The sequence below is a fragment of the Felis catus genome, chromosome D1 (genome assembly GCF_018350175.1).
Source record: "Felis catus isolate Fca126 chromosome D1, F.catus_Fca126_mat1.0, whole genome shotgun sequence".
Lineage (NCBI taxonomy): Eukaryota > Metazoa > Chordata > Mammalia > Carnivora > Felidae > Felis > Felis catus.
The window spans coordinates 110463959-110478163 of NC_058377.1; the positions used below are offsets into that span (position 1 = coordinate 110463959).

A 14205-nucleotide genomic window follows, 5' to 3' on the forward strand; every position below is an offset into this window, starting at 1 on the left:
GACAGACAAAATGAATCATTCTGCAGAGGTAGAATCCACCATTTATCAAGAACCTACTGGGAGCCATCGGGCGGGCACTGTTCGTGGTGCTGGAATACTGGTTGTGTCCGTGGAACGCTAGAGGGCGCATGTGAGCTTCAGCTTTTAGGAACATGGGGCATGGTTAACAGGGTGGGAGACCATGCAAATCCAAAGGGAAGCCCGTGAAAACTGGGTATCTGAAGAAGAGGGCAGAAAGGTGCAGTCGCGGAAAGAGGGATGACCCTTCCCTGAAGGGGCCTTCTGCCTGCGAGGCAATCCCAATGCCATCAAGGAAATTCTGCTGGGCAGGAGTTCTGATCAAGATGCTCAAGTTAAAACACAGGTGCCTGTTTCACCCTAACACATGACAGGGTTCACCTGCACGGCAATCCTTTGAGGCAGGTGAGACGGATACTGACACTAGAAATGAGATGGCTGAAGCTCAGAGACAAAGTTGCTTTCCTGAAGTCAAATTGCTATTTGACGGTAAGGCTGGCTCTAAAACCCTAGTGTTTGAACTGACGTCTGGGGTTTACTCCAATACTTGAGCCACATGTGCATCACCCATAAATAAAGAGGCTTATCACTAGGGAATGCTCCCCTACGTCTGTTTGCTTTTTCTTCTGTGTACTATTGTAACAGAAATCAAAGACATCTTGTAGAGATGCGACTTACAAATAGCAGCCGTGCAGAAGTAGAAGCCATCAAGCTTTTGGAGCCACTGATAAGCTCTAGTCTCTCAATTCTAAAACCCAACTGACTGTAAGCTACAGATCAATTCAATAACATTTCAAAAAAAAAAAAAGGAAAAACTACATAGGATATATAGATGAACTATGTCTTACCAATTAGAGATATAAGAAAAAAAAATTTTTTTAAGTAGACTTCATGCCCAGCATGGGTTCCACCCTGAGATCAAGACCCGAGCTGAGGTCAAGAGTCGGGACACTCAACCGACTGAGCCACCCAGGTGCTTGGGAGATGTCAAAATATTAAAATAGCTCTTAGAAGTTAAGAAAATAGGATAGCAATTAAATGTAAAAGATAAAATGTAATTTAGAATTGTAAGGGATCTCGAGATTAAAGTTCAGTTGACAAAGCTGAGGCTTGGCCCAATGTCTTATGTAAGTAATGACAGAGCAGACTGAAACATAGGTACTGGTTCTTACTCCAATGGTCCTTCATCCAGCTCCAGAATTATATGTAATGTAGTCATAATTGCACACAACGCTAGAAGACTGTGTAGTGTCTGAGTCTGTCTCTCACACACATCCGACAGCCCAAAATCTGGCTGGCACCGGCGGGAGCCAGAGGCAGTAAGTGGCCAAACTGGTTCTAGGAACCCTTTAGCATGACGGATGCAAAACTGTGAAGCAAACCATAATTTGGAGCAAAACATAATTGAGAGCATCAATGACTACAGAAATTAGTGACTTTTTTTCTTCCTCTTGTGAGAATGTTTTAGAATGCAAATGGTTCCTGGTTCCATCACCAACTATATAAAAATAATATATCCACTCTAACTCACTGCCTCCAAGCAATATGGGTGTCAAAAGTTGTTTTTGTTTTTTTAATTTTTTTTCAACGTTTTTATTTATTTTTGGGACAGAGAGAGACAGAGCATGAACGGGGGAGGGGCAGAGAGAGAGGGAGACACAGAATCGGAAACAGGCTCCAGGCTCTGAGCCATCAGCCCAGAGCCCGACGCGGGGCTCGAACTCACGGACCGCGAGATCGTGACCTGGCTGAAGTCGGACGCTCAACCAACTGCGCCACCCAGGCGCCCCTCAAAAGTTGTTTTAAGCTAACGCTAGACATTAATGCAGCTTTACAAAAATAAGGTTATGAGTCTTTTCTGTATGGATGGATTCTCCCCATGGCATTCCTTTAAAACAGTAAAAATCAGGGCACCTGGGTGGCTCAGTCAGTTAAATGTCTGACTCTTGGTTTTGGCTCATGTCATGATCTCACAGTTTGTGAGTCGAGCCTCCACTGGGCTCTGTGCTGTCAGCACAGAGCCTGCTTGGGATTCTCTTTGTCTGTCTGTCTCTCTGCCCCTCCCCACTCATGTATGCACATGCAGTCTCTCTCAAAATAAACTTAAAAAAAATTAAAATACAGTAAAACCTTGGTTTGCAAGCATAATGCGTTCAGGAAACACGCTTGTAGTCCAAAGCACTTGTGTATCAAAGCGAATTTCAAGAACCATTGGCTCATTTGGGATCATGTGACATCTGGCATCACATACTACTCGTACTGCAAGACACTGCTCATTTATCAAGTTGAAATTTATTCGAAATGTTTGCTTGTCTTGCAGAACACTTCCAGAACAAGTTACTTGCAATCCAAGGTTTTACTAAAATCCTGTCATGCAGTTAAATGAAGGTATATGTTATGAAAATTTGGGAATATGTCTGTTGATCAAAATAGATTTGTAAGTGATAAGTACTTTCTTCCATTTGACTCGGAAAAGAGAAACTCAGATCACATTAATAAATATAGGGTTAGATATTGGTCAGGAATGACCTTTCCTCTCAGCCAAGACTTCTATATTCTAGGAAATACCAAATTAGGGGGAAGAAAAGGGATTGCAATAATAACTAAAGTAAAAACAGATCTGTAGAATCTGGGGTGGGGGGGGAGGGGACGATGTAGAGTTGGTAGGAAGATTTTAAAGAAAGGTGTTAAACTTTCCCTCATTAAAAATCCTTTAGGGGCACCTGGGTGGCTCAGTTGGTTAAGCGTTCAACTCTTGATTTGGGCTCAGGTAGTGACCTCATGGTTTGTGGGACCAAGCCCCGTGTCAGGCTCTTCACTAACAGTGCGGAGCCTGCTTGGAATTCTTTCTCGCCCTCTCTGCCCCTCCCCCACTCTCACACACACGCACACCCACTCACTCCGAAAACAAATACACATAAAAACAAAAATCCCGGGCACCTGGGCGGCTCAGTTGGTTAAGCATCCGACTTTGGCTAAAGTCATGATCTCACTGTTCATGGGTTTGAGACCCATGTCAGGCTCTGTGCTGATAGCTCGGAACCTGGAGCCTACTTCGGCGGGGGGGGGGGGGGGGGGGGGGGGGGGGTGTCTGCCCCTCCCCAGCGCCACACGCACACTTTCTCTCTCAAAAATAAATAAAACGTTAAAAAAAAAATTTTTTTTTAAATCCTTTAGACAGAGGCACCTGGCTGGCTCAGTCAGTAGAGCTTCCCACTCTTGATCTGGGGGCCATAAGTTTAAGGTCCACATTGGGTGTAGAGATCACTTAAATAAATTTAAAAGTCTTTTTTGTTGTCGTTTGATTTATTTTTGAGAGAGAGAGAGAGAGACAGGGTACGAATGGAAGAGGGGCAGAGAGAGAGGGAGACACAGAATCTGAAGCAGGCTCCAGGCTCTGAGCCATCAGCACAGAGCCCAATGCGGGGCTTGAACCCACAAAACGTGAGATCGTGACCTGAGCCGAAGTCAGATGCTTAACTGATTGAGCCACCCAGGCGCCTCCACTTAAAAAAAAAAAAAAAAAAAATCTTTTTTAAGGAAAACCCTTTAGACCATGCCCCAGGGTACTCACTCCCTACTGTTTGCTAGGACCCCTTCCTTGTGCAGCTCGTTCAATGGAACTCAGGCATTAATTAAAACTTCAAGGCTTAAGTCCCATTTCAAACTTAAGAGCTCCAAATATAAAGTTGTTTTATGAGTTCAAAGTTGGCAGTCTACCCAAGAAATTACTCTTCAAATCACTGTGTTCTAATGCTTAGAACACCCTAATGATTGCAATTTAAAGTGCATTAGCTAGTCTTAATTTTATCTTGTAATAATGTGGGCTTGGGCTTCTTACAGCAATTAAAACCATTTCCTACATCAAGACAGGCCAGTAAAATAAGCTTTTTCCCCCCAAAATAAAAACTAAGAATCAGACTGAAAAATCAAGTTACATCCTATAAAGAAAATGTCTTTCTATTGCATACAGCTGTATCTGAGATAAAACTACCCCAAGCTCTCTCCCTGTTTATTCAGTGTATCTATGTGACCAACACTGTGCCAGAGTGGAGCAGAGACACATGGTCCGCTGCATGGAAAACTCAAAAGTTACCGTGTCCTAGGGCTAACACAGAACACGGTCCTGTAAATTTTGCTCCACGGAGAAGGATTTTGGTGAGCGGAGAGGAAATAAAGCTCCTGTATGGTAGGCAAGAATGTAAAATAACGTAATCCACATGGTTTATCCAAAAGAATTTGCTCATAAGCCACAGGAAGGCCACTCCCGTGGACAGGGGAGCTGTTCACAGGCTACACAGGTCTTTGCAACACAAATGGGCCACATTCTCACATTATCTTATGTAGACAAAAACCAGATTCAGCCCCAGATTTGTATGACCCAAGGGGAAAATGACACGCCAGCATCCGCCACCCACAAAACACTATGCTTGGACACGCAAACAACCTGTGACCACTACTTCACATCGTGCTCTGCCCTACCCCCCCAACCCTCCTCCACCTCCCCCCAGGATACCCACTGGTATCTGGTTCAAGAACGCAAAGCAGTTCAGTGGGTCTGAGAAGACAGGTGAACATACTGGTAACAGAGAACTTAGAAATGACTTTTGAAAGAATCTGGTTTCGAAGTTCACGGGTACAAAATTGAGTCCTCCACTCATCTTCTCTTGAAGACTAAGTATCCACAATACTCCTTTCACTCTCAGACTAAGTTGCTTTGTTAACGACAATGTTTTCAAGCAACATCAGAACTGACATCTTTCAAAAACTAAATACAAGCTACCAACCTCAGTAACTTGGAGACTAATAAATTCACTTTCATCAAATGCCTCCCCCAGGCAGAGGAAATAAATAATAACCCCACAAGTTCACAAGAAAGCTGAAGGGACAGGCAAGTAACCAAATACAATACCAAGTAACAATTGCTCAGGGAGCTCAGAGGAAGTGTGCGGCCTCCGGAGCCGGCCGTCCCTGGTCCCTGCACCGTCCAGGGACGTAAGCAGGTCCCTCCAGCAGGTAACACTCTCACTGGGCCTTTCTGAAGGATGGGGGCCTCTGGGGGAGGGGGCTAGGAAGGCCGGGCAGGATGTGACCAAAAGATGCCAGGCATGGGAAGCTCGTGGCGCTAGGGCCTCGGAAAGGGAGAGCAGAATGTAGAATGTTTAGGGATTAAAAATTGGAAAATGGGCCTGAGTTCCCCCACATGCCGGGATTAAAGCGTTTGTGGACTTTACTCTTGGGATACACGGCGTCCCGACAGCGACGGGGACACACCTACGCTGCAAGTGGCTAAACGTTCCGCTACAAGATAAACGTGTACCTACAGCAAGTTAACTCTTTAGCTACGTTTTCCAACACGGACGAGCTGCCGGCGGTTATTTCCCGCAAAGATGTTCCCCCCACTCTGGGCCCTTTTCAAAGTATTTATGCTTTCACTATGAATCTTCAAAAGTTACAGGCGTGTCCTCCATAGCAAAGACTTCAGAAGGGAAAAAGTCTCGGCTGGCAACTGCTTCCACTGATGATCCCACGCAGCCGTCTTCGGACCTGGAAGCCCACGTTCAACTGTACTTGAGCTGAAAGCAGCTCAAGTCCAAAAAAGTCCCGACGAAGAATCCCAGTCACGACCGACCAACTCATCTGCCGCTACTCTACACAAGACCTCGCCGCGGGACTCCGTGTCACCTGGCGAGTTCCTAAACACCACCTTCAAAGAACACGTGTCCACCTCCCTAGCAAATCCTAGCTTCCCCCCTCGACGGGTCGGAAGTGACAGCTCCAGAGCGGGGTCAGAGGAGCCCAAAGAGCGAGCGAGCGAGAATATTCCTCCGGGTCCAACGTGCTTCCACACCATTCCCGCAAGCTGGGTCCCGCTGTCACCTTGAAAACACGTCCCCCCCCCCTCCCCGCCCCTCGCAGGTGGGAGCGACGCCGATACCCATCACCTGCGGGTTTGCAGAAGGACAACCGACACTCTGCGAGGACGGCCGGGGCCCGAGGGGGCCCGAGGCCGGCGCCGCCGTCGGCGGAGGAACGGGGAGGGGTGGGGGACGCGCCCCGGAGGAGCCCTGAATCGAGGCTCGAGCCCAAACAAAAACAACCCGAAGTGGAGCGCGGCAGAGGTAGCAGATTGGGCGAGCCCGATCACGGCTGCCCATTGGAGAAGAGGGAAAACAGAGTCCCCCAATCGCGAGCGGCGGGGCTGCTCCCCTCGTGCGGCCGCGGGCCGCCCCGGCGCTGCCCGGCCCCGCGCTGCCCGGCGGCCGCTACCGCTCCCTTCCGGCGGCGGCGCCCACTGCAGGGCCCGCGCCCCCGCCCGCCGCCGCCGCCGCCGCCGGCCGGCCGGCCGGCCGGCCGCCCAGCCGCCGCCGCCGCGCCCCTCCCCCGGCCGCCCCCCCCCCGCGCCCCGGCCCCCGGCCCCCGCCCGGCCCGGCGCCCCCGCTCCCGCCGGCCCGCCCCCAGCCCGCCGCCGTCGCCGCCGCCCGGCGCCCCCGCACGCCCGCGCCTGCCCCCCCGCTCACCGCCGGGCGCTGCCCGCTCCTCCTCGGGGCGCGTCGCGGCCCCGCGGCCCGGCCGCCGCGCTGGGGGGGATCCGCGCTGCCGGGCGGCACTTTCCCGGCCCCCCAGAAAATTAATCACCAAAATATAATTCCCGAGAAAAATGGAGAGTAAAATCCAAGATGGCGGCGCCTGCCGCCGCAGCACCGTCCGCTCCATCCGCTGCCGGGAAATAAGTCCCAGCCGCGGCCGGAGCCCCCCGCCCCCACCGCGCCGCGCCCCCGCGTCCCCGCGCCCGGCCTCACCTCGCCTCTCGCGCGGCCGCGGCGCCCCAGAGGCCGCCTCCGCCGGGGGTCCGCGTCCCGGGTCCTGGCGCCGCGCGCGCCGCCGCCGGTGTCCGGGCGCCTTCACCTCATAGCCCCGGAGCCTCGCCTCTCGCGCCGCAGACGCGTCGCCGCCCCCGGTGAGCCGTCCGGACGCCGCCCGGGAACGGTGGAAGGACACGAAAAGGAGTGCCCTCGTCCGGGCGGAGGGACACAACGCCGGCTCGCGCCACCCCTGCCGCCTCTGTTGCTTTTACGGGCCTCGCGGGGGGGGGGGGGGGGAGGCGGAGAAACACGGGCAGGAAACGAGTTCCTCGCTGGGTGCTCCCGGCGGCGGAGGGACAAAAAGCGAATTTTGAGGGAGTCCAGCCGAGTCGTCCCCTCGCTTCGCCCGCGGCGGAAGGATCCGCGCTGAGGATCGGCAGGGATCCCTCCGCCCCTCGCTGCCCTTTAAATCGCGGCTGGAGGCGGCGTCGCCGCGCGCCCCTTGGGCGCCACCCCGACTCCGGGCTGCGTCGCGCGCCCTCGTCCCCTGCGAGGCCTGTGCGCCTATTCCCCCGTGCGGGCCCTCGGCGCCGCTGCACCCGCCGGGGAACAGCTCCTGAGCGCGGACGGGGGGCAGCGCCGAGGGACGGGCGGACGGACGGACGGGTGGGCGGGCTCGCTCCTCGCCCACCGGGGTGCCGGTGGCGCCGAGGGGAGGTGGCCCCACGCAAGGCGAGCTTCTTTGTTGTGAGAGTGGGTGTCGTTGGAGGCGCATACACCTTTAATGACCGCATAGGGAGCCTGAGCATCCCCACGCGTAGTGTGGGAGGGAGCGTGCACTCACCAGGCCGCTGGCTTCCCGGCGTCAGCAGGCCGGCCGTGTCTTGAGCACCTACTGTGTGCCTGCCCGGCTCGCCGTGAAACCGGGCCGCCGCCGCTTCCCTCCCCGCCGAAGGTGCGGCCCCCCGCCCCCCTCCCGGGGACCTCAGGCAGGTGCGCAGGATGCCGAGGCTCCGGCACGCTCCAGGTGTCGCGCCGTGGTTAGAGGTTGAAGCACCGCCCTTCGGGCCCCGCAGCCTGAAAATAGTGGCTACGAAATTACAGTAACGAGAGTGGCACGTATACAGCCTTTACTGCCCAGTAGGCACCTCGCTCGGGGCTTTGATGCCCTGTCTCATGGACTCTCCACCACAACCCCCGGGAGGGGGGGACTGTGGCGGTTCTCGCTGACGCTGGAAACTAAGGCGCAGCGGGAAGGCGACCCCTAAGACAGCTAGTCCCGGACGTGAGCCGGAGCCCTTCTCCAGTCCTCCGGTGAAGAATGTGGACCTCAAGAAGGCCATTGGCCACACAGGGGGCAAATGCACGGAGGGGGTGCCTGAAGGTGTCCCCCTGGGCAGCGGAGACCCGAAGGGTGGGTTGGGGTGTGTTAGGGAAAGGGGGTGATTAGGCATCGTGGGGCCAACAAGTTCAAAGGCTTGGCGGGGAGGGGAGAGGCGGGAAGAGGCTCTGGCCTCTGGAACTGAGGGAAGCCCAGCCTAGCTCCTGCAGGGAGAGGTTGGCAGGGCAGGTGGATAGCCGGATCCCAGGAAGGGCCCCGTGTCTGCCTTGGTTTCCCCTGCCAACCAGAGCCTGGCGCAGAAGAGGCACACCATAACAGATGATTCAGTGGATGGCCACGAGGGCTGTGGGCCAACTAACACAGGTGCTTACGTCATTTTCCCTCCTTGACCTTGAGTGGTAGACACCACGCTTATTATTCCTTCCACAGATGGGAAACTGAGGCACAGTGATTTACCAAGAGCCTGTGTGTAACAGGCAGAGGCAGGTCTAGATGTTCAAAACCAAAGCTCCTCCCACTGCCAGCACCTTCCTGCCCCACTTCCCCCTCCGGAGGCCAACTGGGCTTTGGGGGGGGGGGTTGGAGCGGGGTGGCCGAGAGTGTGGGCAGAGTCTCACCACCCCTCAAGTAAAGCAGACCCAGGCACATAGCCCGGATTCTACTGGATCAGAATTCACCTTGCCATGTTCCCCTCTGCAGACACAGCTAACAAACGATGACTTTGGTTTTGTTGTTAGTTTCCGATTTGTCGTTAAACTTTCTTTCCGAGATTTTCATAGTGCTTGCTTCCAAATACTCAAATTACATTCCAGAAACACTGAGATTGCCTTGGCCACCCCTCCCCCACCGGATGCCCACAGGAGGCGTGTACACCAGGGAAAGGGTGGACCATCCGCCTGCAATGGGCAGCCGCAGCCCCGTGTGGGTCTTGGTGCCCAGGCCCCAAGTCCAACCATGCCTGAGCAGCTCTAAACAACCCTGAACACAAGTGTCCTCCCCACGCCAAGCTTCCAGAGTTCACCCCAACACAGACCCGCGGGACTGACGCTCAAACCCCCACCCCTATAAAGCCCCCGGACTCCCAAGATGCTGGCACCTCCATTTATTCATGGCCCAGGGCCAGGCCAAGTGTTCTGGGCAGTGACTTGCAAGGGAGCGGGCCAGGCTCACAGCCTGGCAGGAGAGATGGGTGGGTAGACCCAAGCACAGCGTCCTCTCAGGCTCCCTAGTTCTGGATGCGTCCCTCCCTCCATCCCTTCCACCCCCACCCCCGCATTGCTGGCTGCTCTCCCAGCCTCAGGGGTGGCTCGGGGGTGGGCCCGAGTTCTTGGCACGGCTTAGATGGGGCTCAGGACCTTGATGAAGCCATGATAAAGGGAGGCCAGGGCTAAGCTGGGCAGAGGGCACAGCCTGGGGCAGTCCTCCTGGGGGAGACTGGAAATTTGACTTCCCTACAGTGAGCATGGCCAGCTGGAGACCTCCTGCTGCCAGCTGGTAGGGGAGGGGTGGACGGGGGACAGGAAGTCGTGTGGCCAGACACCTGCCCAGCCCCCATGTGATAGGAGCCACTGGCATTTACACCGTGAAGCCTCTGGATGCCCCAGAGTGGAAGTGCTAAGCCACAGAGGCAGGGGGGCCCCCACCAGGCCTGGACAGATGGAAAGATATTAACAACTCTAAAGAAAGACTGAGTTGGCGGAAGGGGCCCGGCCAGCCCCGGAAGCTCCGGGAGTGCCGGCCCAGCCCCGAGCTGACCTGGGAGTGGCACCCTTGCCAGGGCACTGGCTGAGGCCACAGAGCCTGTTCCGGTCCTCCCAGCAGGGCCCCGGGGCACTCCAGACACCCGGCCTGGTCCCACCAACCCTGCATCACTCTCCAGTTTCCCCTCTTCGAATGCCGGGTTCACCCAGCGACTGGCTGGCAGGAATTTGCTTAGTGGAATCTTGTGTCCGCAGGGAGGGCCTGCAGGTCAGGCTGACCCCAGAATTCCAGGCTGGGTGGCGGTGGCTTCTTGTAAATTGATGTGTTGACCTTTGGGCTCTGCATATGAGTCTCACCAGTCCCCCACCCCTACCCAGAAGACAGGGCTGTCCTGATGAGAGCAGGTGTCCAAGACTAGTGGGAGAAGGACAGGGAGCATACCCAGGACCATCCTGGTGACCCCGTTGGCTGGCTGCTGGCTCCCTGGCCAGCTGCCTAAGCACCACTAGGCCCCCTGCCCCAGCCCTGCCTTCCACCTGCCCTCACACCGCTCACCTCTCCTTTGCCAGATGAGGAGACAGAGCCTCTGAAAGACCAGGTGACCTGCCCACGGCCACAGAGTCAACAGCAACAAGACTTTACGGCAGCTTCGACCAGGGGCACAGGTCTGACCTGGATTTGAATCCCAGCTCTGCAGCTTACCAGCCATGTGATTTGGGGCAAACGATGCAGCCGGTCTACACCCCATCCCTTCACCTGTGAAACGTGCCGGTCCTTGGTCTGCCCAGATCTCACTCGTATCTTTAAAATCGTCCATACGCTGGGGCGCCTGGGTGGCTCAGTCGGTTAACCGTCTGTCTTCAGCTCAGGTCATGACCTCGCGGTCCGTGGGTTCGAGCCCTGCGTCGGGCTCTGGGCCGACAGCTCAGAGCCTGGAGCCTGTTTCAGATTCTGTGTCTCCCTCTCTCTCGGCCCCTCCCCTGCTCGCTCACGCTCTCGCGCGCTCTCTCTCTCTCTCTCTCTCTCTCTTCAAAATAAATGAATGTTTAAAACAATTTGTTTTAATTAAAAAACAAAATTCTATATCCAAGGGTGGTTACCTAAGAAGGAAGGCTGTGAAATCTCTCAAGCTGGATGTCTAAGTTCTGTACAAATTACTCCATGTAAATTATACGCTCAAAAAAGAGGGGGCGGGGATTCTGGGGGCGGGGGGAGTCAATTGAGCGGGCCACTGCTCAAGGAAAACTTCTCCAGTTTTTCCATGACTTGTCCTGCAACTGAGTACATTCTGCAAAATAGTGTTTCCTTGGGTGTTTCCCCTACGCTTCTGAGAATGACCCAGGTTCAACGCGCAGGCTCAGGGTCCAAAGTGCAGGTGAGGGAAGATCCTCCCTCCTCCCTCTGCTCCTCCCTCTGAGCACCGGCAGTGCTGGCTATTGCTGGGGGTTAAGTGAAGGGGGCCAGGAAAACTGCTCCTGCTCCTAAGAGACTTGATGGAAGCTTCCACCACCAGGTGAGCTTCCCCACCGCAGTCCCTCGGGCGTCTCCCAGCTGCTGTCTGGCCTAGACTGGACTCGAAGCCTCCAGCCAATTTTCAGTTGCCCTTGGCTTTCCTGGCCAGGGTATTGTATCCTGCATGTGGCATCAGGGTTTTCTCTACTTCATCGCCCTTAATTCCCTCATCATTCCTCACAGATACGCTTTGGGCTATTGGCTTTTTCCTTGGTAAATTCCTAGGGCGGGTGTCTTCGGAATCAAAAGTAGAGATGATTTTCCTCTAGGGCACTCTGGGTGGCCAGGCAGAGAAGGGGAATGGGGCCGAGGCCGGGCATTCGGAGTGGAGACGCTGGCTTGAGTTAGGGGCCCCTTGGAGGTTCGAGAAAGCCTTAGGGTAGGGAAGGGAGCTAGCTCACCAAGGGGGAAAGAAGGGGCTTTGACCCTCTCGCTGTGAAATCATTCTTTTTTTTTTTCTTCTTTATCAATCGCTACATCTAACGTGGGTCTCGAACTCTTGACTCTGAGACCGAGAGTCACGTGCTCTTTCGACTGAGTCAGCCAGGCGTCCCTGTGAGATCATTCTTGGTCTTTAATCAAAGAGTAAAAGAGAGGCACCTGGGTGGCTCAGTCAGTTCAGTGTCTGACTCTTGACTTCAGCTCAGGTCATGATCTCATGGTTTGTGAGATCGAGCCCCATGTCAGCGCAGAGCCAGCTTGGGATTTTCTCTCTCCCTTACTCTGTCCCTCCCCCGCTTGTGCACTCTCTCTCTCTCTCTCTCTCTCTCTCTCTCAAAATAAATAAATAAACTTAAAAAAAAAAAGAAAGAAATGTGACAAGTCCCCAGTGAACCAACTGAAACAATTAGCGACAAAGAGAATCTTTCTTTGTCCCCTCAATCCACAAGCATAAAATCTACTCCCCAGCCACCAGGCGTTGCCCCCGGAGGTGCCCAGGCCTTGGCAAGGATCCTCGGGAGACAGAACCTTCTGTGACCCAGACTAGAGCTCGGTTTGGGGCGTGAGTTGGCCTGAGCCAGCTGGGGGAACCAGCAAGAACTTTCTGGAGAGAAGGAGGTCTCTAGGGGAAGGCCAAGTGAACATGCTGATACATCCAGGGGGTGTGGGGCAAATGCGTCCCAGGGTGTTACACGCAGTGGCTCGGCAGGCCGGGCACAGGTTCCACCCACACTCCTAGCGCCACCCGTGGCAGCCGCGGCCACACTCTGGTCCAGGTCCCTGGCCTCTTGCATCTGTGGCTCTGGAGGTAGAGCTGGTCGTACGGGATCTCGATCCAGCCTGATCCCAGGCACAGACTCTTCGTAGGGTAGACCTCTTTCCGCCAAGCAAAGGAGAATCTTTCGATCTGGAAAAGGCTCGGCTCAGAGGGAGGTGACTGTCTTCCTCATTTGTATTCGTTTCCTGTGGCTTAAAACAACAGAAAATTATTCTCTCACGGTCTGCAGGCCAGAAGTCCAAAATCAAGGTGTGGGCAGGGTGCTCCCTCTGGGAGCCCTAGGAGAGGATCCTTCCTGTCTCTTCCAGCTGCTGGGGGCTCCTTGCCTCTTGGCTGCGTGCCTCCAGCCTCTGCCTCTGTCTCTGCACGGCTCCTCCCCCACATGTCTCTCTGTGTCAAATCCCCCTTACCTCTCTTTTATGGCAGTTGTCATTAGATTTAGGGCCCACCGAGAGCATCCAGAATGATCTACCTCCCCTGGAGAGCCTTAATTAAAATTATATCTGCAAAGATGCTTTTTCCAAATGAAGTCACGTTTGCAGTGACACAGACATATCTTTCGCGGGGGAGGGGGCACCAGTCAACAAAATTCCATCATTATCTTTTTTGATGCCTGCATTGTCCCCAATTGGGCCGATGGGAACCAATTCACACTGGCTTTGGCCCCATTTCATACGCCTCTGTTGTTCTTTGAGCCTCTGCCCCAGGAGCAGTCATTTCTTCAAGGAGCAGCCAAGCTCTGGGTCCCAGGCACGCCCAGGGCCACGGAGCTGCTCCCTGGCCCTCTCGATGGACCCAGCCACAGACCACGCATGTCTGTGTATACGTGTGTACATAAATATGACATACATTGGCATATACATAATCTGCACACAGATTGACATCTATATTTCTTTACCTAAAAGTGTATAAACACAGATTTCAATCTAATTCCGATACAGAACTATAGGTTCATTTTCATTTTTCTCCCTTTCCGTGTTTGTGACTCCCTTCACCAACAGTGAGGATCAGTGACTACTGTCTTTGTCCGGGCTGCTAAAATACAATACCACAGGCTAGGAGGCTTAAACAACAGACATTTATAAACAACATCTATTTCTCACGATTCTAGAAGCTGGGAAATCCAAATCAAGGTGGGAGCAGACTGGGTGACCCTGCGGGAGGACCTGCTTCCTGGTTCACAGTCGGCCATTTTCTTGCTGTGTCCTCAGTCAGCAGAGGGGACGAGGGAGCTCTCTGGGGTCTCTTGTAGGAGGGCACTGATTCCATTCATGAGGCCTCCTCCCTCATGTCCTGGTCGCCTCCCCAAAGCCCCACGTCCCGACACCATCACTCTGGGTATGAGGTTTCTGTATATGAATTTTGGGGGGGGGGGGTCACAGACGTTCGGTCGTTACTCACTTTGGTTGCCCCAGATTCGGCCAGTGGAAACCCCTTCAAGATGGCACCTGTCTCTTTGGACATGTTCCTGCGATTCTTAGACTACTTCTTACTTTGCGAAGTCACGAGAAATCTTAGGATCAACTTGTACTTCCCCTGCCCCACTCCTTGAACCAGTCATTTCTCTGAGAAGAGCTGCTTTCTGGTGGTGGAGAACGGATCTAGAA

General features: G+C 54.2%; 1 protein-coding gene across 5 annotated transcripts in view; it reads right to left on the reverse strand.

Annotated features, from left to right (window-relative positions):
- The window catches only part of KMT5B (lysine methyltransferase 5B), a 58454-nt gene extending 51479 nt beyond the window's left edge, over positions 1-6975 (reverse strand). Inside the window, exon 1 of one of the 5 annotated variants that reach the window (XM_045039650.1) lies at positions 6822-6975. The gene's annotated coding sequence lies outside the window, so the exon portion shown is untranslated. Of the gene's footprint in view, positions 1-5963; positions 6205-6539; positions 6672-6821 lie in introns of those variants that run through there. The other 4 variants (XM_023240158.2, XM_023240156.2, XM_023240157.2 and 1 more) reach the window with 4 other exon arrangements.
- Positions 6976-14205: the final 7230 nt, after the last annotated feature.